General features: G+C 46.0%; 1 non-coding gene across 1 annotated transcript; it reads right to left on the bottom strand.

Moving 5' to 3' along the window:
* Positions 1 to 11,359: 11,359 nt before the first annotated feature.
* Trnat-ugu (transfer RNA threonine (anticodon UGU)) lies at positions 11,360 to 11,433 on the bottom strand. The gene has a single exon. It is a non-coding gene; the product is annotated as a tRNA-Thr (tRNA).
* Between the last annotated feature and the right edge of the window lie 1,720 nt (positions 11,434 to 13,153).

The following is a 13,153-nucleotide window of genomic DNA, read 5'->3' as shown; positions in this document are numbered from 1 at the left end:
TAAGCTCCCCAAGCCACTTCAGCAAGCCTCTTCATCTGCTAATAACTACTGCAACCTACATCCTTCTGAATCTACTTACTGTATTCATGTCTTGCTCTCCCTCTACGATTTTTACCCAGTACTAAATTGGTGATCCCTTGATTTCCCAGAAAGTGTCCTATCAACCGAATCTTCCTTTTACTCAAATTGCGCCACAAATTTCTTGTCTCCCCAATTCTTTTCAGTACCACCTCATTAGTTACGTCGTCTATCTATCCAATCTGGCAGCACCTCGATGCCCTCCGTTGCCTGAGCAACACCAATTGATGTGCTGATCGCTCTACGCTGCTGCAGCTCTACAGAGCCCTTGTCCAATTCCCAATTGGCTATGGGAGTGTGGTGTATGGTTCTGCAGCTCCTTCAGCGTTGCATTTACTCGACGCTGTACACCACTGCAGGGTTTGACTAGAGACAGAAGCTTTTAGGACGAGTCCGGTGACCAGCGTACTGGTGGAGGCTGGTGTCCCTCCCTTACAGATCAGACGTGCGCAACTGCTCGGCAGTTATGCGGCACACATTCGTAGTTCCCCTGAGCATCCGAATTATCGTATCTTTTTCCCGCCCGTGGCAGGCCATCTCCCGAATCGGCGTCCCAGGTCGGGGCTAATGATTGCGCTTCGCGTGCGGTCCCTTCTCTCCGAGCCGGAGATCTTCCCTTTACCACCTCTACTTGCGGTCCGTTCACGTACGCCTCCATGGTGTACGCCTCGGCCCCAGGTCCGTCTGGACCTTTCACGTGGCCCTAAGGATTAAATTAACCCTGCGGCTCTCTGCTGTCACTTCCTTTCGATTCTTGACGTGTTCTGGGGCTCTGAAGTGGTTTACACCGACGGTTTGATGGCTGATGGTCGCGTTGGCTTTGCCTACGTGCACGGCAGCATTCCTTACCCTATGGCTGCAGTGTATTCACCGCAGAGCTGGTGGCCTTTTCTCGTGCACTTCGGTATCTCCGTTCATGCCCTGGGGAGTCTTTCTTTTTATGTCTTCTGACTGCTTGAGCAGCCTGAAAACTATCGACCAGTGCTATCTTGTCATCCTTTGGTAGCGTCCATCCAAGAGTCCATTTATGCCCTGGAACGGTGCAGTCGTTCAGTGGTGTTCGTCTGGACCCCTGGTCAGTTCGGAATCCCAGGAAATGAAGTTGCTGACAGGCTACACGGAAACCACTTCTGGAGATGGCCATCTCCGCTACTAACCTGCGTTTGTTATTACGCCGCAAGGTTTCTCAGCTTTGTGAGACGGAATGGCAAAATCTCAGTACGCACAACAAACTGCGAGCCATTAAGGGGACCACGAGGAGGGCGTCTCACAGGGACTCTGTGTTTCTCTGCAGGCTCCGCATTGGCCATTCATGGGCGACCCACGGCTACCTCCTGTGTCATGAAGACCCACCCCAGCGCAGGTGCGGCGTCCGGTTGACAGTGGCCCATATTCTTGTGCTATGTCCTCCTTTGGTTGCCCTGCAACTTCATCTTCAGTTGCCGGACTCGTTATCATTCATTTTAGCAGACAACGCCTCATCGGGTGATTTTGGTTTTACGTTTCATCCGTGAGGGTGGTTTTATCATTTTATTTGAGTTTTAGCGCCAGTCATTTGTTCCTCTGTGTCCTTCACCCTAGTGGTTTTAGGGTGAAGGTTTTAATGTGCTGCAGGGTGGCAGGCTTTTCCTTTTTATTTTAGTGGTCGGCCAGCCACTGTAATATGCTTCCTTGTTTTACTGTCTTCTGTTTCTTGAATCGCTGCTGTTCACTTGTCTTTTTAGTGTATGTTGCCTTTCCTTCGTTCTTGTGGTCTTCCCTTTCTTTCCGTTTTGTGTTATGTCTCGTCTGTTTAATTCTCACACTCGTGGCATTGTTTTATTAGGAAGAAGGGACCGATGACCTCGTAGTTCGGTCCCTTTCCCCTTCTTTTGAACCAACTAACCGATCACCGGCAGATGTAGAAGTAACTTCCGGTGTGCCCGAGGGAAGAGACGTTCGCTGTTCATCATACTTATTAATAATCCTGCAGACAATATTAATAGTAACCACAGCCTATTCGCGGATGATGCGGTTATCTACTGTGAAGTATTGTCTGAAGAAACAAACAGACTAAACCCCGTCCGAACAGGCCTTGGAAGGCCCAGCGGTACCTATCGGCCGCCATGTCATCCTCGGCCCGCGGCATCACTGGATGCGAACATGGAGGCGCATGTGGTCAGCACACCGCTCTCCCGGCCGTATGTCAGTTTACGAGACCGGAGCAGCTACTTATCAATCAAGTCAGTCCTCAATCAGGTAACTCCTCAGTAAGCCTCACAAAGGCTGAATACAACCCGCTTGCCAACAGCGCTTGGCAGACCGGATGGTCACCCATGCTAGTGCTAGTCCATCCCGAAAGCGCTTAACTTCGGTGATCTGACGGGAAACTTCTGCAAAGATTCTCAGCATGCTTTAAAAGTTCAGAAATGTATGATTGTGCACTCCACACAGGAAAAAATGTGCCCTATGACTGCCAAATAAATGAATAAATAGGAATAAGATTTTCACTCTGCAGCGGAGTGTGCGCTGGTATGAAACTTCCTGGCAGATTAAAACTGTGTGCCCGATCGAGACTCGAACTAGGGACCTTTGCCTTTCGCGGGCAAGTGCTCTACCGACTGAGCTACCCAAGCACGACAAACTGGTACGACTAATTGTAGAATGTTGCTTGAGTGTGTGGGACCCGTACCAAATAGGACTAAGAGGAGATGCTGAACGTCCAGTGCTTTACAATTGGTGCGGAACAGCTGACAGCTGCTTCGTACCAGCCGACCAATGACAGTGAAAGGCCGATGAAGGTGGAAATGATATGCGAAAGCCTTCCGGTGGTCGCAATCGAGCCACAAGAGGATGGATACGTAGCCCTAGCGGCGAAAGGCAGATCGTCGGAAACCTTGCAGCCGCTACCGGTACGTATACACTCCGCTAGTCACCAAACGGTGTGTGGCGGAAGGCATTATTCGCGCCAAAGTCATATTTACCTCTCTCTGTTCCACTCGCGGATCGCGCGAGGGAAAAACGACTGTCGGAACGCCTCAGTACGAGCTCTGATTTCCCTTATCTTTGACTGGTAATCATTGCGCGATATGAAAGTTGGTGGTAATAATATATGGTCTACATCCTTGGCAAAGATCGGATTTTGGAATTCAGTGAGCAGCCCCTTCCGTTTAGCGCTTCGTCTATCTGCAAGTGTATCCCACTTCAAACTTTCTATGAGATTTGTAACGCTCTTGCGATGACTAAATGTACCAGTCTCGAATCCAGCCGCTCTTTGGACCTTCTCAATCCCTTGAATCAGACCAAACTGTTAAGGGTCCCATACAGACGAACAATACTCTAAGACTGGACGAACTAAAGTATTGTATGCAATTTTCTTTGTTGAAGGACTGCATCACTACAGGATTCTACCAATAAACCGCAATCTAGAGTTCGCCTTGCAAATTACTTGTGTAATCTGATCGTTCCATTTGCACCATTTCGAATAGTCACACCCAGATACTTGACGGATGTTACCGCTTCCAAAGACTGGGCATTTATTTTTTACTCGTACATTAATGGGAATTTTTGCTTTGTTATACGCAGTATGTTACACTTATTAATATTGAGAGATAGCTGCCAGTCATTACCCTACGCATTTACTTTCCGCAACTCCTCACTGATTTGTTCACAAGTTTCGTGTGATACTACTTTCCTGTAGACTACAGCATCATCGGTAAACAGTCTAATGTCCCTGTCAATACCATCAACCAGATCGTTTATGTAAATCGTAAAAAGCAGCGGACCTATTAAGCGTAACATCGTGTGTGTCCCAGGGCAGCCCGTTTCTGTTGAGTCCCCATTGACAAGAAGTTACGGCTCTCTCTGTCAGAAAACTTTCTAATCAGTGTCATCGGATAGACCGTAAGCGCTCACTTTTTGGAGCAAGCGACAGTGCGGAACTGAGTCGGATGCCTTTCGAAAGTCGAGAAATATGGCATCAACCTGGGAGCCGGTATCTAGAGTCTTTTGTACAGCATGCACAAAGAGGTCCAGATGTCTCGCTTGACCGCTGTTTCCTAAAACCGTGCTGGTTTCTGCAGATGATCTTTTCATAGTCTAGAAAGGTCTTTATGTCTGAACACAAAATATGTTCCAGGGTTCTACAACAAATCGACGTCAGTGAAATTGGCCAGTGATTGTGCATCCGATTTTCTACCCTTTTTATAGATTGCTGTGACCTGAGCTTTCTTCTAGTCTTGTGGAAGTATCCGCCGTTCCAATGATCTGATAGATGATGGACAAGATGATGCTACATTTGTAGCACAGTCAACAAAAAATCTTACGGTGATACCGTCTTGGCCAGATGCCTTCCTGGCATCTAGGGATGTTAACTGTTTTACAATTCCAGGTGCAGTAAACACTGTCAGCAATTCTTGCGTTTGTTCGATAATTGAAATGGGGAATGGTGCTGCAGTCCTTACCGTAAACGAGTTTTTGAAGGCAAGGTTTAAAATTTCGGCCTTCTGTTTATCGTACGTTGCATTACCCGTACTGTCAGCAAGAGAAGGTACTGAATTATTGGTAGCATACATAAATTTTACATACGACCAAAATTTTTTGGGGTTTATTTTTAGAATCTGCAGATAAAATATTGCTTGCAAATTCGTTAAAAGAATCTCTCATTGACCTTTTGACAGCTGCTTTCATTTCACATAACTTGTCAGCGGGGCAGCGACTACGTTTAAAACGACTGTGCAAAATTTTCTGCTTTCTCAGCAAGTTCATAATGTGTTTCTTGACCCAAGGTGGATCCTTTCCCTCCCTTATATTTTTGCTAGGCACATATTTCTCTAGCACGTGGTGGACAATACCTTTAAATTCCGACCAAAGATGCTCAATATCATTGTGTCACCCGGTGAATGCTTGGAGCTGACTATGAAGATATTCATTAATGAAACTTTTATTTCCTTTCCCAAACAAGAAAACTCTACGCTGTTTCTTTGGTTTTGCTGCAACTTCCACTGACATAAAACCACAACGAAATTATGGTCGCTAATACCTTCTTCTAGATTAACTTCCTCAAAAAGATCAGGTATGTTTGTCGCCAAGATACCTAATATGTTCCCATCTCGAGTTGGTTTTCTAACCAATTGCTCAAGGTTGTATGTTGAGAGCGCTCCTAGAATAACTTCACACGAGTCTTTGCTTCTGCCACTTAGGATAAATGTGTAATTTTCCCAATCAATGGACACCAGATTAAAGTCCCCACCTATAACTAATGCACGCTTTGGATATTTATTTCCTATGTACTCAAGACTTTCCCTGAAACGTTCTGCGACGTTTGTTGCTGATGCTGGTGGTCTATAGTAACATCCTAATACGATGGTCACTCCTTGTCTGATTGACAGCTTAATCTAGACTGTTTCACAGTCCGACCAAGTATCCATCTCAACTGCGTTTAAACAGCTTTTAACTCCAATGAACACACAACCTCCCATATCATCACTCCTATTCTTCCTAAACATTGTCCAATCAGAGTTCTAAATTTTACTGCTATTTATGTCTGGTTTCAACCAGCTTTCGGTACTTAATATGATATTGGCATTACTACTGTTTATTTCTATTTCGGAGAGTAACTCGGGGATCTTGCTGCAGACACGTCGACAATTTACTAACATGAGATGTAGCATGTTTAAATCCTTTGGAATGACCTGTTTAGGCAAACTAACAATTTTTACAGTTGGCGTACCCACATCAGTGTCATGAACAGGCCAACGGTTGTTTCCTGTGGTGAAATCTGAAAAGCCTCCATGTGCACGCCACAAGTACTGTGCTACCCATGTAGCTGCTTCCTGTGTGTAGTGCACTCCTGATCTATCGAGGGGCGTCCTACAACCTTCCTTCCCCCCCCCCCCTCCCCCGCCCCATAGCGTAGGTCGAGGAATCTACAACCATTTTCGTAACAGTCGACGTAGCCTCTGGTTTAGATTCTCCACTCGACTCCAAACCAGAGTACCCCAGTCCACCCTGGGTATGATGCTGCAGTCAGTCAGCTTGGTTTCCACTCCTCGATAGATGGAGGCCGCCTTCGCCAATTTAGCCAGCCGTCGAAAGGACCCAAGGATTTCCTCCGAACCCCGATCACTGGCATCGTTGGTGCCGACATGTGCAACAATCTGCACCAGAATAAGTACGCAGCTATTGAATCAAACTGGCTTGTATCTTTGGAAGTCTGTTAAATGCGCTTCACTTCACTCACGGCACCGTCTAGAAACAGACACCACAGAAAGTTAATGAACGTCATTGGTATGGCCTATGCGTCATGGTCTGGGCAGGCATTACACACAATGCTGAACACTGCTGCATATGCTCTTTCAGAGCGGTATCGTTACAGCACAGTGGTAGGGAGATAATTCTGGACCAGTTCCGTCTATCTCGACTTACTGTTTATGGACGACAATGTCCACCCATGAAGGACTTTAGAGAGGTCTGACAAGCTGGAAAGTGAAGATATAGAATGTATGGAATGGCCTGTGTACTCATCGGACCTAAACCCTATAGAGCATGCTTGGAATCCTCTTGGAATACGTGTTCCTCGACGAACTTCCCCTTTCCCAAACCGTGCAAGAACTGAACACCGCATTGAGAGAGGGGAGGGACAATATCCCCCAAGGAGTCAACATTTTGGTAGCCAGCATGAGTAACAGGTGCAAAAGGCGCAATAGTGACCGAGGAGGGCATATTCCTTCATATCGTCCTTTATGTTGTCAGTCTGACCTGTGTCAAACATGAACGTCATTTGCGTACGACGGCAATTGTGACTTCGAACGCAGAGTGGTAGCTGGAGACAGTCATATGGGGCATTCCATTTTGGTGATTATTAGAAAATTAACTACCCGAGATCCACAGGGTGTGTCGAGAATACATTCCAGGCACTACTTTCACCAATGGAAAACGCAATGGCCGACGGCCTTCATTTAACGACCGAGAGCAGCGGTGTTTGCGTAGAGTTGTCAGTGCTGACAAACAAGCAACACTGCTAGAAAAAAACGCAGAAATCAATACGGAAAGCACGACAAACGCATTCATCTGGATAGTGCGGCGGCCGTTTGGGTTAATGGGCTATGGCAGCAGAAGACCGACGCGAGTGCCTTTGCTAACAGCACGAGATCGCCTGCAGCGCCTCTCCTGGACCTGACTGTATCGGTTGGACCCTAGACGATTGGACAACTATGACCTGGGTAGATGAATCCCGACTTCAGTTTGTAAGAGCTGATAGCAGGGTTCGAGTGCGGCACAGAGCCCACGAAGTCCTGGACCCAGGTTGACAACAAGGCACTGTGCAAGTTGGTGGTGACTCCATAATGTCGTGGTCTGTTTTTACATAGAATGGACAGGGTCCATTGGTCCAATTGAACCAATCATTGACTGGAAAAAGCTATGTTCGGCTACTTGGAGACCATTTGCAGCCATTCATGGATTCTACATTCCCAAATAACGATGTCATGCAACCGAGCCACTGTTGATAGTAATGGGTTTGAAGAACTTTCTGGACAGTATGAATGATTTGGCCACCCAGATAGTCCGACATGAATCTCTTCGAACATAATCGAAAAGTCAGTTTGTGTACAAAATCTTGCACTGGCAACAATTTCGCAATTATGGGTGGCTATAGAGGCAGAATGGTTCAATATTTTTGCAGGGAACTTTAAAACGACTGTAGTCCATGCCACGTCGAGTTACTGCATTAAGCCAGGCAAAGACGGATAATCCATGACCTTTTATCAAGTCTGTGTGAAGGGCATGAACCGTGTCAGATGCTAAGAGGTCGCTGTGAAGGACACAGATGCTGCGTACATGTGTTAGACAGCGTTAGCAGCTCCTGACAGTTTGAATGGGGGTGTCATTGTGGGTCTACATACTGCTAGGTGGTCGAATAGTGTATTATCCAGATTTGTGGGGCATTGGGGTGTGATGGTGGCTCGATGACGGACTGCATGGGAACGTGATGGCAGGCATACTCGTCCAGGTTCCAGTTGACCATGTCTGACGACCCCGAGGGTGATGGTCATATTGTGAACCAAGCACGCTGCAACCCCTTCACATCTGCATTGCCGTTCGAGAATAAGTAATGCGTTCCTTGCAACATTGTGTCATCCTGCATCATTGGTCAGACTAGCAACAGCTGGACTAGGGAATTAAAATTCCACACATAGGCTGCCATTAACAGTACATCAAAAACGACTGCTTTTGGAGTGGTGCCACTACCAGGGAACATGGAACGCTGACAAAGGGCGATGCTTTGTGTTCAGTGATGAATCGTGGTTCTCCACAATCTTGCATGACTCACCGGTGAGGCGGTGACACAGGGAGAGGTCCCATTCATCCATTTTTGTTTTTGTTTTTTGTTTTTTGTTTTTGAGAGACACAGCTGTGATACTCCTGTACTCCTATTAGAGAATAATCAAGTATGATTTCAGATCACGGATGGTACGCCTGAGGGAACTCTGACACTTTGGTGTCATTTTTAAAGAGGGGGAACTCGTTCATACATCGCATGACTGAGCTGTCTGCATGTTGTTGAACTCCTGGGAGCAGCAAGATCTCCAGATCTGTCCCCAATATAAGTTATGTGCGACTGGCTCAAATGTCATCCCCATCTGTCTGTATCCAGTACATCATAGACCAGTTGAAACAGTTGTGGGCCTACATGCATCAGGAAAGGATAGAATGGGCTTCACACCCTAACCAACTGAATTAGTATATGCACCCTGGACAGAGGGGTGTAACGTCATATTAAGTGGTTTCTCTCTGCCAAGCACTGTTAATTCGGTAGGATACTGTAATAACTAAAATATCATACACCCCCTCAACTCGTAAAGGTGCCCTTGGCCTTGGCCTTGCGGATGCTTAACTCTTTCGTCTGGCAATGTAAGCTTACCAGACAAAAAATTAGTCACCCCTAGAGAAAACACTACAAGCGTCATTTAGTACATTGTAATTCCGCCTCTGGACTCGATGATCACCTGGGTTTTGTTAGTGAGAGAGTCCGCAGGTTAAGCTACTCTCTGCCTACAAGCTATCGATCAGCGCTACCCTCGCCATCCTGTGGTAGCGTCCATCCAGGAGTCCATCTATGCCCTGGAACGGTCCCACCGTTCAGTGGTGTTTGTGTAGTCCCCAGGACACTTCAGAATCCCCGGCAACGAACTTGACAACTGGCTGGCCAAACAGGTGGCGCGGAAATCGCTTCTGGAGATGGGCATCTCCAAAGGTGACATGCGTTCTCTCTTACTCCGCAACGTTCTCCTGGCTTTGGTAGATGGAACGTCATAACAGTACGCACAACAAACTGCTTGTCATTAAGGAGACGACGAATGTGTGGAAGTCTTCCATGCGGTCTTCTAGCAGGGAATCAGTTGTCCTCTGCCGGCTCCACATTGGCCATACATGGCTAACACATGGTTACCTGCTGCATCGCGAGGACCCAACTCTGTGTCGCTGTGGCTCCCAGATGACAGTCGTCCACCTCTTGCTGGACTACCCACTTTTAGCCGCTCTGCAGCGGACTTCTAACGTTCCCTGCACACTGCCTTCGGTGTTGGGCGATAATGCCTCAACGAGGGACCGATGACCTCGTAGTTTGGTCCCTTCCCCCCTATTTTAATCCAACCAACTAAGCCACTCGCTGAGGATTTGTTCGCATAATTCCACCAAATTGCGGAGATGCTGATGTAAGCGTTATATCCGCTGTCCAACACATCCCACAGTTTTTCTGTAGGGTTAAAGTCAGTTGATTTTGCAGGCAAATCGGGATATTAGGCTGGGGGATTGTTAAGAAAACCAGTACCATGTTCCTCCAGCCCAATTAACACTGCTGTTGTCATTATGTGCCTGTGTGAGGAACGGCCTCTTGCGAGGTGGCATACTCCAAATGTTCGTGTCGCAATATTCTCTCGCTAACACATTGGAATGGTCCTTTATTCACTGCCTGCAGCAATTCCCAATCGTGCTTGGAAGCGATTTTGGTTCACAAACCGTGAAACACGTCTCCTCTGGTCTCTGTCAGAATCTTGCCCCGACTACAATTCTGGCGACGTCTTTCGTGGACATGTTAAACTGTCCGCTGCGAAACACCAACAAATCCTGGAACATTACATACCGTATAGCCATGAGCACGGACAAACACGATTGCCCCGTGTCCTAAAAATGTACCCATGTTTACGTACAATATCCTCTTGAAACCCAAATGCCTCACTGGGGACTACTGCCTTTTGCTCACGTAGTCAGTGCGTGTGCAGTTGAGGATGACTAGATCGCTGCGCCATCTGTGAAAACTAAGAAGTTATCTGTGCGTACACACAAGGGTGGCTTATATTTTGTCCGGTGGACTTGTATATGACACACACTTCGAAGTTGTGTCGATACTCTCTCGACGATTGCGAACTTTAACGTACGAGATCATTGTACTGTTATACCTCCCATTTCTTTCATAAATAATATTAAATCTTACGTACCACGTCAAGATCCGCCAGATGGAGACGAAACAGTCCAAACTAGGAGCAACAAAATATTTTTACAGAATACTTTTGGTGGTATGTGTAAATGTCGTTAAGACAGAGTATTATGCAAGTGGAGGTCTTCAACGGAGTGGCCTGAAAATAGTCTCATAAAAGAAATGTTACGGCTGCAGTGCATCACGAAGAGCTCGAATGGCTAAAGCCGAATAAAAATGGTTTTTAACCACGGAGAGGCCTATTTTATCACACTCTACGAACGTTTATCTGTAACGCCCTGCATTTGTGTACGATACATGTTTGACGGTTAACAAGTGTAAAGCACAAGTTGCTGAAGAAACAGTACCTTGTGGTACATAAATAGGCCTAAATAATTTATAAATTCGGAATTATTCGATGAAAAGTTAAATATTTGCCTAACATTGTTTTAATATATACAGTTCTTGGGGATCTCTGCTTGTTAATCCCTTGTAGCTAAGGTGAAATGAATTGGCAGAATCAATTCACTGCATTTCGAACGTCTGCAACCAAACAATGTTCTTGCGTAATAATAGTCACAATACTGCTGTGGAACAATCTGTCAGCATTTTGTTTTGTAGTGCAGGGCAGCTAACACTAAGTGGCATATCCTCTGACAACTGTGACAGGATGTGGCAGTCTATTATTCGTCACGACGACAGTCGTCTTTCTGCAGGATTGATATGTTGTTAAACTTATTTAAAAAGTAAATGATAATTAATTGAAACCCTCAGCTGCCGACAGATGTTGTTAATATACCTCGATGGGGACAGCTGAAAAATGCGTGCCCCGACCGGGACTCGAACTCGAGACCTCCTGCTTACATGGCAGACGCTCTATCCATCTGAGCCACCGAGGCCACAGATGAACAGCACGACTGCAGGGACTTATCCCTTGCACGCTTCCCGTGAGACTCACATTCCCAACTGTCCACAATCTACGTACCTAATATTCCTATCCACAATCTGCGTACCTAATATTCTTAATAGATATTTGCCCATCGACTCATTACTCGCTCACACTAAGGTGACGATTCTCACGGGAAGCGTGCAAGCAGGAGGTCCCTTCTTTTACCCTTCTTATACAGAGGAGTCATCTGAGCTTTTTCCAGGCACTTGGGACTTTGCGCTGGGCGAGAGATTAGCGATAAATGTAAGCTAAGTAAGAGGTCAAAGCCGTAGGGTACTCTTTGAGAAACCGAACTGGAATTCCATCCGGACCTGGTGACTTACTTGTTTTCAACTTCTTCAGTTGTTTCTCTACGCCAGGGGTGCTTATGACTGTCGTCGATACGGGAGTCTGTTCGATGGTCAAAAGACGGTATCTCTGTACGATTATACTGGGTGAATGATTTCTTGAACATGAAATTTACAATTTCGGTTTGCTATCTTCAACTGCCCCACCAGCGTGGTCAACACGTGACGGGATGGAAGCCGTAGACCCACTCAGCGATTTTACATACATGAGACCAGTTTTCTCGGGTTCTCTGGAATTTTTTTGCCAAGGTGTGACATGGTAGAAGCTGTATGTTTCGCGCATAGATCCTTCCATAGACTCATAAATCTCTTCTAACCTCTGCCTGTCGCCATTTGTGCGTTCTCTTTTGAGCCGAGTGTGCAACAGCCTCTGCTTCCTCAGCATTTTCCGAATCTCTTTATTAGACAATGGTGGGTCTTTCCCGTCCATAGTCCACTTTTTAGGCGCATAATTCTCCAGGCCACGATTTATAATTTGCTTAAACTTTGCCCATAATTCCTCAACGTCTATGTTACTGGAATTAAGTGATGTAACTTCACTGTCTGAGAGGATAATAACGGCTTATCTGCCCTTTCTAGTAGAAAGCCTGATTTATTAACTTTCGTAACCGTAGTTGCTGTGGTGACATCGTGATCGCCAATCCCCGTTTCTAGACTGGTGTTTTCGATAAGGTCCGGCCGTGGGCTACCAAACTAGTTGTTCAAGACAAGTTTCCAGAAAACTTCAAAATTACTTCACATTACTGCCTGCCTGTACCCCCTGAAATAAATCCATAGACATGCCCATCTATACTCGGTAGGTTAAATTGCCTCCAACTAGTAATGCATGATCTGGGTATTTACGCGCTGCTGACCATAGACATTCTTTAAAAGACTCTAGAACTGTCACAGCAGAATCAGGTGGCCTGTAAAAACACCCAACTATTAAATTGGTTTCAACTAGACTAATTGTATGCGACCATATAACTTCAGTCACTCTGTTTCGACCACAAGAGAGAATATTTTTGTCAACTGCAATGAACGCTCCTCTTCTTATGACCTGTAACTTCCGATGTACGTTCCACGACCCGCTAAATATCTAAACTTCCCACTTCCGGTTTCAGTCAGCTGTCGGTCCCGAGAATAATTTGAGAGTGAGAAATTTCCTAGGGGACAGTAAATTTGGGAACTTTATGAATACTTCTACAGTTTACTGATAAAATTTTGACAGTCGAAGTTTCTTTATTCCGTATGCTGTCTGACTTACCTTGCTGCGTGTTAACTGGCGAGTGTTAATCAGAATACCTCAAACTACCGCCTAGTCTAAAAACCCTCATGTGCACT

Source organism: Schistocerca cancellata, chromosome 7 (genome assembly GCF_023864275.1).
Source record: "Schistocerca cancellata isolate TAMUIC-IGC-003103 chromosome 7, iqSchCanc2.1, whole genome shotgun sequence".
In the NCBI taxonomy this organism is placed as follows: Eukaryota; Metazoa; Arthropoda; class Insecta; order Orthoptera; family Acrididae; genus Schistocerca; species Schistocerca cancellata.
This window is presented reverse-complemented; position numbering and strand designations above follow the sequence as displayed.